Source organism: Aythya ferina, assembly GCF_964211825.1.
Source record: "Aythya ferina genome assembly, chromosome: 9".
NCBI classification, from domain to species: Eukaryota; Metazoa; Chordata; class Aves; order Anseriformes; family Anatidae; genus Aythya; species Aythya ferina.
The window spans coordinates 21,156,944-21,172,321 of record NC_140305.1 but is presented as its reverse complement, the minus strand read 5'-3'; the positions used below and the strand labels follow the sequence as shown (position 1 = coordinate 21,172,321).

The window sequence follows — 15,378 nt, the reverse complement described above, 5'->3', positions numbered from 1 at the left end:
AGCTCCAAAGCAAGGTGTCCTCCAGCAGCACCTGCACAAGGAGCCCCAAGTGATGGCATCTGGCTTGACCTACAGCCACACATGCTGCAGGGCATTGGCAAGAGGACCACAGCTCCCTCCTGGGCTGTAGCTCAGACCTCTACTACATGCTAAAAATACATTTAAAACCCCATATACGCCCTGATACTGAGGGGTGGGATGAACTGCAGTGTTAGGGAGGAAGGCAGGCTGAGGTCACTGTGCTTTGGCCAGGTACACGCTTCTCCTGCCATGGAAATAAGTTGGGATGGCATCTGCAGGTTCATGGCAGGCCTGTTTTTTATAGCAATCAGTGCAGGCAAATGGTGGAAGTCAGATTGCAGAGGGACAAGAAATGAGTAAAAGCATACAAAGAACTGAGACTAAGTATCTCTCCAAAACGACCATCACTGAACTTAGCTCTGTAGCACCAGTCTTGATTGCAGACAAAATGTGACCGTATCCTGGTGCACAAAGCAGTCAGCTAGGAAGGGGAAATTGTGTCAGCTCAGGGTTATTTATATTTTTAACATTTCTGTGTTTATTTCTGTGTTTAAAATAAAATGCAAGGAAGAATACTACCAGTGCACTGAACTACAGAGGTAACTGGAGAAGTTTCAGACCTGGTTGAAACTGCAGAGAGAGGAGGACACGAATTTCATGAGGGGGAGCAGTCAGGCAGTTTAAGCCCTTTTACCCATGTTGTAAATCCTTCTCCTAGCAATTTTGGGACAAATCAGCAACAGATTGGGATCCTCGGATGTTGCTTAAGGAGCCTATATTCCATCTGATGAATTTTAGGTTAGTTTTTAGATTCACATTAGGAAAAATAAAGTTATTGGCCACATGAAATATTTTCCATCCCAATTATTTTAGCAGTCTGACCACCAACCAAGGGAAGTCAGGCTAATAAAGCAGCTACCCTGCTACCACAGGAGAGGGTTCACCCAGACACATTGGTGCATCTGACTATGTTGTAGCAAGTAGTTAGCAATAATGAATAATTAATGAATAAAATAAAGTATGTGTGTCTCAATGCCCCAAGGTCTTTGGGCACCTTCACAGAAAATAATTAAAACAATAGATTACAAATAAGACGACAAGTCCCCAGGCAAGTGGATGTACATAAAACCACTGAAATGCAGAAACAAAGAGGACGTGAATGTGATGCAGAAGCTAAGAAGTTCTTGTGCTCTGCAGACCCCACAGCTCCTGATCTTGCACCACACCCCAGCCCTGGGGTATGAGGAAGCCAAAAAGCAAAGGTGAATATCAGTCCTATAAAGTGATACTCATCCTAGTTTGCTACAGAAATGCCCAAATCCATGAGAGCAACCAGCATGAGACACAAGTAGCTCCTGGCCTTGTCTACAGGTGATGCCCTTTCCAGCCAATCCTCCAGACAGCCAAATGCCTTCGAGGTCAAAAAGCAATTCCTAAGAATTTCCAGCTTCAGGTTTCTTAAGTAAAACTGCCCATATATTACAACTGCTAATAGCTGGAATTCCCTTGCCAGACACCACCATTAGCAGATTGCAGCCAGGCAGCAGGCTGTATGAATGAATATCTTTGATCATTGGGACAGTCAGAGCCTTCCCCAAGCACAGCCTGAACGGGGAGTCCAAGTGATCAGCCACCTTGTCCTGCTCCGCACAAACACGCACAAGCTGTTTTCCGGCTCCTTTCACACCTACCTGAGTGACAACTTCCTCAGCAAAACGCAACAGGCAGGATGTGTTTTTCTAAGTGACCTGGTGAAGTTGCATGGAAGGTTTTCCAGCTACTATTTGAGATGCTGCAGGAATTACGTTTAACTAAAATAATCCACCAAACTGAATGGTGATGAGCAAAAAGCAGAATGACTCCGGGGTTGTTTCATCTCAGGGAGCACAATGGGAAAGTGGCTATTTGCAATCTGGAACAACTCCATCCTTTCCACACAGGTGCTTAAAAATATCTTTTCCCAGAACTTAATTTCTCTTGATGGTGCAAACATAAAAGTCCCCAGAGGCTAATACCAAATATCCAATTCTTCCAGTTGCTTATTAGCACTGTGAAGCCGACATTTCCCCACTGCAGCAGAGCAGCTTGGGTGTCACACAGCTCCATGCACCCAACCTGCAGTGTTACAAGCACTGAAGGACTGGGGCAGGGGATACCTGATCAAAAGGGGCAGTGGCCACACGTCCCCTTGTCCTGCTGGCACATTTCTGCTGCCTCCTTGGCTTGGCATTAGTTTGACCTCTTACTTTATCCAAGGTTAAAAAGGTTTAAGAACCTTTAGTTTTTTAAAACTGTCAAAAAAAAAATCAACATGGGGAAAAAAAAAAGACAGTGAATCATTTTCTGCCAACTTACAGAGGTGGCCACTCTCCAGAAATTCGGCCACGCACTACATACTGCTTAAGGAAGCCCTGGGAGAGCAGGACAGATGGGTTGGTGGGCCACAGGGGAGCACAGCAAGCAGAGTCAGCACTGCTGTGTCCTCATTCCCAACCCTCTCAGGAGGGCTTTGCCATGACCAGGACTCTGGATGTTTTAGCAGCAAGAGCTCTGACGTGCAGTTTGCTGCCTCACCCTCTGGATGGGTCAGGGACACCAGCACCCAATGAGTGGCTGCAGCAGATGCCTCTGCCTGCCTTTGCCACTTCGGTATCTCGCCTCAGCAGCCTACAGGCATGGAGAGCTGACTGAAACCTCCAGCATCGTCCTGCTGGTAGACTGAGCACGTTCATGTGGACTTTCCACACTCCTTGAGGGAGCAGGAGCACTGTAACGCTGATGTAACTTAAAGGCTGGCACCACCAAGAAGCACTGCACGTCTCTGAGCTAAACATGAGCTCCTTCGGTAACAATCAGAGCGGGGTGTTTCATAGCCACACACAGCAGGCTGGCACCATGAGAATAAAAACACCAATCCAGACCCCACCTCTCAGGGCTATCAGTGCCTTCTGTAATCAAAGCAAGAGTTTACATCACTTCAGTACTATTTCTTCACCCATTAAAATCCTGTGTCAGTATCTGGTTCCAGCCACATCAGCAAGGTGAGAAAGAAGCTGGTACAAGGGGGAAGGAAGGAGGAGAAGCACCCCTAGCAACCTGCTTAACACATTGATAATGCCCACCATGTATTTGAGATAGAAGAGGCAAAGGCTGAAGGCATGTCCTCCAGAAGTCATAATGGGGGGGGGGGGGGGGGGGGGAAGAAAAGAAAAAGTAAAGAACAAAAGAAAAAACAGTGACTTACTCCTTGCAAATCTGGAGCTTAGGAAGCAACTGGAAGCCCAGTTTGGCCCCTAAGGCATTGCTCTATTTTCTATCCATGGCACAGAGCTTCATTAGCATTGGCACGGGGCCGTTCTCCGTACCTCCTAATTTCCCATTAATAGGTCAAACAGAAGCAAATTTTAACAAATCTGTTCAAACATTTGAACAGATGAAAGAAAATCACAAGTGATCCATCAGGGCCTGAATCAGTTCTGTTCAGGAGGTGTTTGAGCTGGCACCTGTGCATCTGCGTTGTACCTTCACTCGTACACCACAGTTTGGCAGTCCTACAACTCAACTCCTTCTGATCAAAAGCAGCCATTTCCCTCTGACTTTAGCTCACTGCTACACCTGAAAACTAATCCCATATCCCCAAAAGAACCAGTTCAGTTTGCATCACGTGGTAATATTGGGTGAAGAAAGTGCTAAAAGCTGTGCACCTGGGAGTAGAGGATGGGACAGCTTCAGCAAGTTCCCACAGTTAGTTCAGCTTCAGTCAGTCATGAAATTTCACCTTGATTTTCACTGCTTACCTCATTCCCCTCCCCATTACATTTGTAATTTCCTCAGATAAGCTCATCACTAGGTTTCTCCATCATTTCCAAACTTATCCCCAGGGCTCCACGCAGTGATGAGGAACGGGTGCACATCCTCATGCATTAACACAACATTTGTCAACAGCAATGCTTCTCCAGCTCCTGAGGCAATGATGCTCTTAGAGAGGGGAGGAAGCTGTAAGCCTTGGGTGGATACCCAAAAACCTGTACAGACAATTCAGCTGGGTACGTGTGTCAGTCCCTCTTGGTGACACCGGGCAGAACAGGGATGGGTAAAGGTTGACAACTTTTAGTGAAGAACAACAACTTTTGGAGAGCAGACGGTCTCCCTTCTGCCAGTAAAGCTCAGCATAATGGAAGCAACTGAGTGGTAGGGTGCTGCTGTTTCCCCAGATTAACTTATAAAACATAGGTCATCTGTCAATGCTCAGTGAATAAAAGCAACTCCAGCACCAGTGAGCATCTTGACGTGGTGGGACTCTGGCCCCTGTGCTTTCTGCCCAAACCCTTCCCGCTATTCTTGAGCACCTACAAGCACCCTACTCACCTGGGACCTGGTCAAAATTTAGGTGCAAACTTAAGACTTGCTGAGCTTCTGAGAAGGTTGTCATGTCCTTAGACCTGCTGAAATTTAAGCTTGGGGCACAACATGGCAGATGATGCTGAGTTTAATGTTCTTCATACTTAAATGTTATTATTTTTAAATTAAGGTTTTATTGTCCCAGAGAACTATGCTCTGTACACATGATAGCTCTGGAAGTGCATAAATAATTATTACTTCAGAGCTGTTCAACCAGCCTAATTCCAATGAAATTTTGGGGGTTTGGGCTGAGCTTTTTTCATTCGTTTTTTGTTTTTGTTTTTTAAACAAATGTCAAAGGGTTATTTTTGTAGAAAAGAGCTTGGTAATTTTGAAAATGAAATGTCCTAAATCAAAGTCTAGGAATGTATTATTTCACGCACTAGCTACTGAATGATGAATTAATAATAGTATCTCAAATACATATTCCATCAATATGCTTCTTCAGATGCCATCAGCATTTAATTAACATAAATTACATGACATGATGAGGATTCAAACAGTCACCAAACCCCATATCTCTTATATGCTACAGAAATTTTTGCAATTTCTGCAAGAAAGTAATTTTTTTCCCTGTAAATTCATCACAACTCAAGTATTTTTCACAGTACATTTAGGACTGCATTTGTCTTAGTTTGCTGAGGATTGGAGATCGGGTCTTTGGCTTTGGTTCAAGTCATCTTCTAAATTTTATGTCAAGCAATAGCAGTCATACAAAGGAAATACTGGCAGTATCTAGCTGCAGAGGAACCTTCAGCAGTTCCCATAACCCTTACAATGAGGTAGGGCACCAGTAAACCACACAAGCTGTTTCTCACTTGACTGTCTTAAGTCACAAGAAAATAGTTATGACTGTCCAAAGAAGCTTGGACATTTGTTTTATCTCATAGCAATACAAAAGGTCTTGCTGCTCTGTCTTCGAAAGGTTGCAAAGGAATCAGACTGAATCCAGGAATGCGGAATTGGAGGTGTACAATCAAAATGTCAGCCAAATGACCAGAATGATGAAGAGAGAAAGAACAGCTGTAGTCCCCCAGCAGGCTGAACGGCATCCAAGTGCTCAGTTACAAAAAGAGGGGAACCAAGTGCAGAAGGCAAGAGGGAAATACAAGGACATGCAAGCTCCAAACACAGGAAAATTGCCTTTTTTCTGTGCCTTTCTTAAGCTAAGAGAGGGAGGTGGCTGCTTTAACCTAGAACAAAGAACTAAAAGTTTGCTGAGTTAAACAATCACCACCAAAAAAAAAATCTATTATGTATCACATTAAAAGTATTATTTTCTATGACTTTCTTATAGCTCATGCTTTTATTTAAACGTATTCTTTTGTCCTTAAGTTTTGTTCAGTAAGAAGTTGATTCTGAAGTGACTGACAAACCAAGGCATTTTACCCCTATAGGTGTGGTTGTTCACTGAACTAGGATAGGGGATCGTGAAGATGTGTCCTGTTCCCCAGCCTGCTTCTCCAGGAGGGCACGGAGTGCCATGCGCCCACATGGATACTGCGGTGCAGGCACAGATAGCAGAGCTGTGTGTAGGCCTGAAGTATCTTCTTCCAGAGACCAGCAACATCTACAAAAGCTTTCAGATATGTAGTAATGAGCAGATCCTCACCCCAAAAATCTTTGGTGAGTTCATAACAGGAGGCTGACTTTCCTTTGCATCACATGAAGGAGAAAGCATAGCATTATAAATAAATGGAGCTAATGTACTGCAAGTGGCGGGGAAAAGATTAGCCCTGCATTCAATTACACTGTTCTAGTCCATATAATCCACTCCAAATTAGTTAATATAGTGTTCACTATCCAATCACCCTCCCTGCTATTGTTACGAGCTGCCATACAGCACTAAGCACCGTGCAATCCTGCAGCAAGCAGCTGTTCATTCTCCAAAGAGTTCACAAGAGACCAAATAAGCAAAAGAAAAATAATAATAGCACAAAGTGTCCAAGGTTACAGAGCAAGTCAGTCACGGTGGCAGGAACAGAGCCCACATCCTTCTTGCCCTTGCTGTGTGCAGAGGACTCCAAAATGTGCCTTTGGTCGGTTGGCTTCTTTTGATTTTAGATGGATTTTTCCCAGTGACAACCTACATTTAGCCTCATCTGCTGTGCTAAGACCTCAGTATTAATGACTAAAGTTTCCATAGGTATCATACACGTCTATCAAAGCTGGCTAATAAACCAGCAAACACACAACATTGCCTTAAATAGGGTAGTTATTTCCTAAACTGGCAGACAGTGGGTGCCACCTGAAAAAGATCAAGAATTCACGCACTAAAAGCACTACTGCAGAAACCTGTTCCCAAAGCATGTCACATTCACACATACAGGCAACGTGATTGTGAATATTTGTGAAACCCACCACTGTCAGAGAACAAGTTTCGTTTCTTTGTTTTCCATTAAAAGAAATCATTTGCCAACACATTTGAGCTTCAGTGTTGAGCAAAGGGAACTGTGGCTGTCTAACTGTGGGAACCAATGTTTTTGTACCTCCATTCACCTCCATCCCATCTTTTTTCATGCCACTAATTGACTTAGAAAAAAATCTTCAAAAGCAGTAACAACGGCCCTTGGTCGCCTCACCCACCTTAAGGTACAATTTCAAAATGGGAAGACAGAGCCATCATCCCTTCTTCAGCCACAGCTGAGCACTTCCCAGCTGCGTGGTTACACTTCCTCCACTTCTCTGGGTGCTCGCCCACAGCAACAGCAGCTCCCAGCACACCAGACAGGAGGCTGGGTGCAGCTCTGGCATTTTTACAGCAGTGGCTGAGATTTTCAGAAGAGAAACGAAGTGTCTGTGTCTGCTTATAACCCAGTGCTAACTGGACTCCTGATCACTTGGGTCATTTTCAAACATCCAGGCCCGAATTAGTAGCAAAAGCTTTTTCTTTTTTATCTTTTCCTCTCCCCTTTGCTTTTGTTTTTCATTACACGACCATGAAGCAATATCGTGCTATGACAAGCAGTCAGAGCTAAGCTGAAACACAGCTCCTGCTACAATCCCTCACTCAGTCACTCGTTTCCCTTTCTCATGCCAGTCTCAGGAGGCTTATTAATAACAACTAGGGAGACAGACCTTTTCCGTCTCTGACTACGTAATGGGCAAATTTTCCCTAGAACCTATTACTGAGATTTCTTCTCCCAGACATCCCCCTCCATGCCCCTACCCAAGATCAGTGGTATTTCCAGAAATTAAGTTAGCTCCACTAACTGCGTTATGTACTCTATTCTTGACAAACCACCCTTCATTGCCTTAATGTTCTCATTATGGTTGATACACTGCATCGCTGTTCATTTATTATAGCATTTTAACTCAAGTTCAGATTGTATATCACTGGTGGAGCTCTCTGGGATAAAGGGCAATGAATACTTTAATTGCCTGATAAATTATTAAGGACGCTCCTTTAATTGGGTAATGTGGTGTTTACATCTTTGAAGCAAATACTTATGGAATCTACATGGGTGCAGATTTTTGCTAAACACACAGCTACCAGCCTCTCTCTCCCCTTGAGAATAACAGTTTTATCAGGCTATTAAAATAAACACCACGCAGGATAAATTGTACCAGATGCCAGGCGAGACCTGCAGCTGGAAACAAGACGCAAACTTCCATCAAAGTCAGAGGAGGTGCACTGACTTACAGCAGCTGAGGGACTGGGCTTCTGCATCCAATGGATTTCACTCCAAGTGAGGCAACAACAGCAGAAGACCTACATTTTACATCACTTTAGCTAACCTAGTTCAAATGAGCTGAAATGGGTCACAGTGTACCCACACAAGGAGTTCAGCAGCAAACCCAACTTCAGAAGAGCACAGGGAAAATGCAGCTGGGGAGAGCAAGTGCACAGTGTGTTAAACAGAGCCTGTCGCAGCAGAAATCTGTTTTTTTGGCTGCTCTTGCAACCAGTTCAGAAATGAAACATCTCCTGGAAGGGCACAGCTGCCTACACCCATGGGGAAAGGAGGGGGACAGGAGGGAAAGGCAGTCCCCTGCCTCAGACCTTGCTGCTCCAGGCTCCCTTCTCTCTGAAGATCTCTACTTTGAATCTGAGCTTTCTTGAAGTTTTACAACGTCCCTTCTTTCCTGAGCTGGGTGGATGTGAAAATACTTGTCACATTCTTTCCAGCCATATGCTATGCTTCCTGCTTATTAAAAGAGAGAGAAGGGAGCAGACTGTCTGGGAAGGAGCTTTGTGCTGCTTAGAAATAGTCAAGAAGCAGGCTTTTCAGGGGAAGTTAGCATTTCAAAGGCGTTCCACATATATTTATCAGCTTTTGGTAACACATTGTGTCTGAACGCAGACCCTGCATCCAAAAGACCCCTGAACCTTAGAACCTTTCCTCAGTCTGACCTGAACCCAGCTCGTCAGGTACAAGGTAAGGATGTACTAAACCCGGAGGGGACCAAGTTGCAGCTAGGGAAGAGCAGCTCTTCTTTATTGGTGACAGAGCAGTGGCTCCATTTCCGGATGGTTTTGGTGCAGTCTCAGTGTGATTTGGGACAGTCCCAGGAGCAGTGGGGCTGAGCAGTGGGCAGGAGATGTAGGGAGAGAGATTTCAGGGGATGAAGACATGGGAAATGACACTATCAGTGCCTGTAGTAGTGAGTGTCCACTCCTCTTGCTCTAGGGGTTTGTCAAGGGGCAGGTGTGGCTGCACCTGTACAGGATTCACTGGAAGATGGGGCAGCAGCATCACGGTGACTTCCTTCTTTCTCCTTCAAAATGTTTTTTCACCAAAAATTACACAGTTCAGGGTGGCCTGGCTTCCTCTTTATCTTCTATGGCCAGAGGACACAGTCTGAATATACACACACACACACACACACACACACACAGTATGTATCTATGCAACTTCTCTTAAGACAAGATGACAATGGTGCCTTTTCTACCTGTTAAGATGCCACTGTGTGTTGTTAGGGTAGGAATTCACCCCAAGTTGTGCTACACGACCCTACTGCACAGCAGTATCTGCATTTGCATCCCCTTTCCCATGGCACTGGGGTGAGGAGATGGTAAAGCCTTACAGGTAGAGGAGCAATCTGCTCTTTCCAGGGCCGCTGGGGAAAGTGTAGTCACAAACCTGCTCACTGCCAGTGAATCTCAATGACAGTCAAATTAGGTGAAAGCCCAGCTGATGGCTCCTTACAAAAGCTGAGTGTGAAACAATGCATCCAGAAAAACATCTAATTCAATGCTCAGATCTTCAGAAAATCAATCCCTGTGAACATGCGCCCAAAATGAAAACAAGTGTAGACGGAGAAATTCCTCAGGTTAATGCTTCCAAACAGATCAATGCACAAACTCCGGTGGATTGATTTCCTAGAGCTCCAGCTCCACATCACTTCTTAAAGACAGCCCTGATCACCCACAGACCTACAAGACCAGGGATTGGGGCTATTCTTGAAGTTTCTTGCCTCTCCTTCTCCAGTCCTGCTCCTTCACACTGCCCCCAGGCATCGCATCCCCCTGCACTCCAAGCATAGCCCTTCAAGGGTCTTCTACCCCAAGCAACCACTTTCCTGCTGCAAGCTGCAGGGCTTTCAGCTGGTCACAAGGCCCAGCAGCACTGAGGGCTGGGCAGGAGCAAGGGGATGGTCAGTGAATTCTAGATGTGCACAAAAAAATCCCCACCCAGATGTGGAGCAGCCACAGCCTATTTGCTCAATTTAGTATTTTTGCTACATCACACCGTGCCAAAAGGTGGTAGAAAGAACCCAACTGTACCTTCACTTTTGTGGATGCATTCCTCTTCTTTCCACAAATAACCTTCTAAATCGTATCCCAAAAAGGTTGCTTTGCCAGTTAGACCATCACTGTTTTGCTGAATCTATTACAATTGCAGGACAGCTAAGCAGTGTTACATTGATTACGTCATTAACAGGTGCAAGACACTCTGTGTACAAAAGAAGTTGTCTTGATGGAGGAACATTCAGAACAGAAATCCAGCTAGGATATAAGAGATACTATGGCATTTCCCACGCCCCATCACCTGGCTACAACCTCAGCGCAGACTTACACACCTGTAAAGTGTCATAAAAGACACAACAGGGAGCAGGTAACAACAGTGCTAAGTCATAACTGCTCTTGAATGACATAGCTGGCAGTAACAGGCTGAAAAATAATATAGAGTTCAATTCACAGCACCCTACAGACTACTACAAACAGGTAGTGGGAAATAGCTTCCTACTTCATTCCCTTTCCCTCAAGGCATTTCTTATCAGCCTTCACTGGGGTGACCACCTATCACATCTCTTCCCACGTGCCAGAGGAACAGGCATGTTGCATCCGATTATGCAGTTTTATCTCTACTGGGGGTTTTAGGAACTGTTCCCTCTTTGATTATGCTAATCTGATAACATTATTTCTGAGCAAGATGCCACAGCAGAGGGACAACGAGCTGCTTAGTGGCAGCCAAATCAAATGCAATCAGATATGCTGCTTCTGTTTCTCAGGTGCTGATTTCAGAGGGTGGGAGTGCACCCTGTCTCTCTGATGTCAGGGGGAAAGCAAAATTTGAACTTAAAGAAGAAATTTAAAAGAGGTGATATGTATACATCAGGGGAGGTGGCGAGCATCCTGTGTTGTGCAAAGTGAGTATGGAATCAGGGAGGAAAGCACACCAAGATGCAGCAGCAAACATAGCCAAACATAGCCTTCAGAACAGACCAAGACAGCATACACCCAGAAACACACATACATGGCTAAATGGCTCTGGATGCTGAGGTTGAGTAATCTGGAGTCTCATGTTTCAGCAATAAAAGCAAGAACATTGAGGGAGTCATCCTTTGACATCCATATTGCAACCACAAGCTTCAGAGCACTCAGACTCTGCTTCCTGTGCTTCAGAGCTGTTCTGTCAGGGAATATGATGTGGTTGGGTGCTCAAGCATCACGCCTCTGCACCCCAAAACCTGGCGGGGGTTTCCTAGTGCAAACACTTCCAGAAGCAGCCCCCAGTTTCCACTTGCCAAGTGTCTGATATCTCTTGTAGAGTTGGGCAAATACTGGAGTTTCCAGTCTGATGGCTGAAGCAGGCCAGAGAGGAAAAATTTGGTTGAAGTTGATCCAAAAAAGACATTTTTCATGTAAATAATAAAACCCACATTTCTTTTCAAGTCTACTTTAAATATTTTAGAGCCTAGCTTTTTTTAAATTTAGGAACATTTTCAAACCAGAAACCATTTCAAGGCAGAATCCAAGAGATTCATTGTAAAAGTATTGAAACAGCACTTTGTCAGCTTCAAAACAGAGGGAATGACAGTTTCAGAAGCCCTCTTCCTCCCCCTCTCTGCAGCCAAAACTATTCCTCTAATTGGCCTAAATTGTCCATTTTTGTGAAAAGTTTGAGCACTCTGAAGCAGAAAAATTCCACTGAGATCATTCAACCCTGTTGTTGGAGATATCAAAGTCATAGTTTTCCACAGTCCGCACATCCACCTGATGTGAAGCAGCTTTCAGAAGGTGGCGAATCCATTTGTTCATGGTCCAAGTGGATAATTTTGCAGCAAATAATCCTCGATTGGTCAAATTACCTGTGGCTGCAGCTATCTGTTTTCACCCAGATGTACATCTGAGAGAGATCCCCACCACCAGCCACAGGCTCCTAGTTACAACCAAGACAAGCAGACAGGAACAGGGATGTTGACTTATTCCGGACTCAGCTCGTTCCAGCAGCCCACAGCTCCAGCCACATCCCACACAGGTGCCCACAAAAACACCCCGGTTGCACGAGCCGTGGAAGCAATTAGGCCATACCACAGAGCGGAGACCCAAGCCTGGGCATCCCCAAGGATGCTGCTTTCTCTGCTATTCATAAACTATTGAATTAGAGCACAGGAGGTGTGGATTGCCCATGCTGGTGTCTCCAGGCCTAAATTCAGCAAGGGGCAGCTCAGCTGCACCGCCTCTCCCCATGACACAGTAGTGGTGTGCTGGAGCTGGCCCCAGCTGTGCACTCACTGCTTTTGGGGGCTCTGAGGGAACCACTGGGGCCTTGGTGCTCTGCCAGATCACGTTTGGCATCCTGAGCATCTGCAGTGAGGAAGAGAGGTCACTGGGAGGTACTCTGGAAGTGACGGTGACGGCTTCTGCAACCTGCTACCCGTCCTTCCTCTCCCTATGCTTCCTCACACAAAAACATGCATAGGAGGGTCGACAGCAGAAATGTGCCATCTACTCCATCTACGGGGATTAGAAAACTGATGTAAATTATCCTTTTCCTTAATTACTTGATCCTACCTAATCCTCAGTGGACAACGTTGACCTTGATAGTCTAAATCTAGGCTTCTTAGCCCACACGGGCTCTGCTTGCTCTTCCCAAGCACTTGCAGGGCGCACCCCGGCTCCTCTACACCGTGGCTCAGCAGAACCAGGGCAGCAGGCCCAGCACCATCCTGCACCACTCCCTGAGTCCAGGGGGTCTGTCACGCTGCCCAAACATGCTGCAAGTGCTCCAACAAGGACAGAGAGTGCTGGAGATGTCCCCCAGGGAGGTTCAGAGCCTCCTGGATGTAAAATACCGTAGGCCTGGTGCTGTTGGACTTCACAGGCAACACTAACAGCATAGAGCACAAAACCACAGCACAGCAGAGGCAGCAGTGCAGATGAGCCCGAGCAAGTTCAAGGGATATCAGAACTATGACACGTACAAATTGATTTTTCAGCCTAAGCTCAATGGCTACTTATCTCCAATAGCAAAATTAACATTCAATTAGATTTGCTAAATAATTCATGGAAATACATTTGATGTAGTAGTGGATTCCAGCAGTGAATCATCAGGGTTTTGTATTATTGCACTGGCAGTAACCAGGACTATTTCCTAAAAGAAAACATTTTGTTTCCACCATCCACACCCAGATTCTTCTGGGGCACGAAGCCTTTCCGTTTCATATTGCCTAGGGCTAAATTTGAAGGGATAAAAAGAACTGTTGCTATTGAGATTCTTAATTTAAAGCAATTTAACCATACACAGCAGTTTTATTTACTGCTTTTTTTTTTTTTTTTTCCCCAGCAATGAAACACATTTGGATCTGCAAATCTTTTGTAATGAAGCAATGCAGAACCACTGTTTAGTCATGCAAATGAAATGAGAGTTAACTGAAAAGCATTCTGGGGAGCATGAATCTTTTGCCAAAACTCAAAGCAAAAAATTCTATTGTCAATCAAAATTCACAAACATTTCCAAATTGGCTTTTATGCATGTGCATTGTTGAGAGAAGGACAAGCAAGACAGAGCAAATATTTCCTGCAGTCTCCGAGATAACCACTGTACCAAGTATTTGGGAGGGACAAAAACATTGTTGTGAAACCTCTGAAAATACACACGGAGTTATTACTGTGAGTTGAGAAGGAAGAAAACAGTTTTCCATCCACCACCAAAACACACCAACCTCCATTGAATCCGTCCTTTTTCATTATCATATGTGAGACCAGGGTGGACTCTCAAAGAGCACAACTTTTGCAAGCCAACCACAAAATCCACCCTGTTTTGCTTTGCTTTTCCTCCTGACAGCCAGGCAGGCTGTTCTCCTACAGCAAACCCACCACCACTCCACCGCAGCCTGAGGAGCTGCCCAGCCTTGACCTGAGACAGCTTCATCGCTGCTTTCCCTGGCTCCTGGCCTCAGTGGCTCTCTGCTTTCACAAATGAGATCCTTCTTTCCCCAAATCTGGTGCCACATCACCTCCTGCACCCTGCCTGGCACTTCCAACCCAGGACATGTGAGGCAGAGCCGACCCCACGCAGTACGCACCCTAGCTCCAGCTCCTCAAAATGCCCACACCTGAAGTGCTGGGCTTCAGCTGGGCACCAGAACAAGCTCAGACCTTCCAGCCCCACCAAGGCACAGGGAAGAAGAGGAGATGCAATATCTGCACCCATTCTGCATGCTGCCCAGCTTTCCTCTTGGAACCGAAGCATTTTGCAAACAGGGTCTAGCAGGCTGTAGATAAAATTTGAGCTCTTTCTAACCCCACTCTTAGAGATTACTTGAGACTCCCGCACTGCTGAGGGATCAAAGATGAATAGCCATTTTAGCCTGTGCTTCCACAGCAGCTTTTACTACATTAGATGTAATGACCAGGTGCTCAGCTGGTATAAATTGCTTCAGCTTTATTTTCTCTGCTAGCAATAAGAGCCAGTTCACATCATCCAAGGACTTCTCCAAAGTCAGTATTAGATCTAGTTGATACACAGCTCTCACTCATCTGTATGACATTTCCTCATTTTTCTCTTTCTGCCGAGATCTCCACAAATGCTAACCCACTCATCAAGATATTGTCTCTGCTGCATACATTGGAGTTTGTTGGCATGTAAGATCAGCAACAGAGACTTTAAAAGAATTTTAAACCAAACAAACCTCCCACCACTTCTCACAGAGAGGCTCACACAGTGGGACACAGATCCACTCATCCTGCACAGCACAGAGCAAGGAATATATATGTAAGCTCATGTCCCAGGTACCAAGCACAGGGTAGCAGTTTCCAAATTCCCTGTTTATCCCAGTTAGCAGGGTCCTCCCCCTGTGTTAGACAGTGGCAAATTCAGTCCCAGCCAGGAAAACAAGGTCATTGTCATCATGATAGCAAGCAGCCATCACAGCCACAGGCTCACAGCCCCAGGCCGTGGGTGTCTGGGTGAGACACGAAATGGGCTGGCATAAGCACAGCATCGCTCATAATGAATTAGCTTGCTGTAAAACACTATTCACAAGAAATTCAGAGCACGGTTTATTTCTTAGACCTCATTTCAATCCACGGCTACACCTGGCTGTGAAAGCCAGGGAAGAAATCTGATTCAAAAGCTTCTGAAAGGGAAAGGACACAGAACAGACCATACAGGTGCTCTAACAAAGCGTTAATCCTGCCTACGCTCCTCTGGCAAGGCAGCCAGGTGAAGTGCAGCATGTCGATCACATCCTGCAGGGAGAGCAGGCAGCATCAGTCACAGGGGG

General features: G+C 45.4%; 1 protein-coding gene across 7 annotated transcripts in view; it reads left to right on the top strand.

Moving 5' to 3' along the window:
- The window catches only part of KCNMB2 (potassium calcium-activated channel subfamily M regulatory beta subunit 2), a 130,647-nt gene that overhangs the window by 66,081 nt on the left and 49,188 nt on the right, over window positions 1–15,378 (top strand). The gene's annotated exons all lie outside the window — the stretch shown is intronic.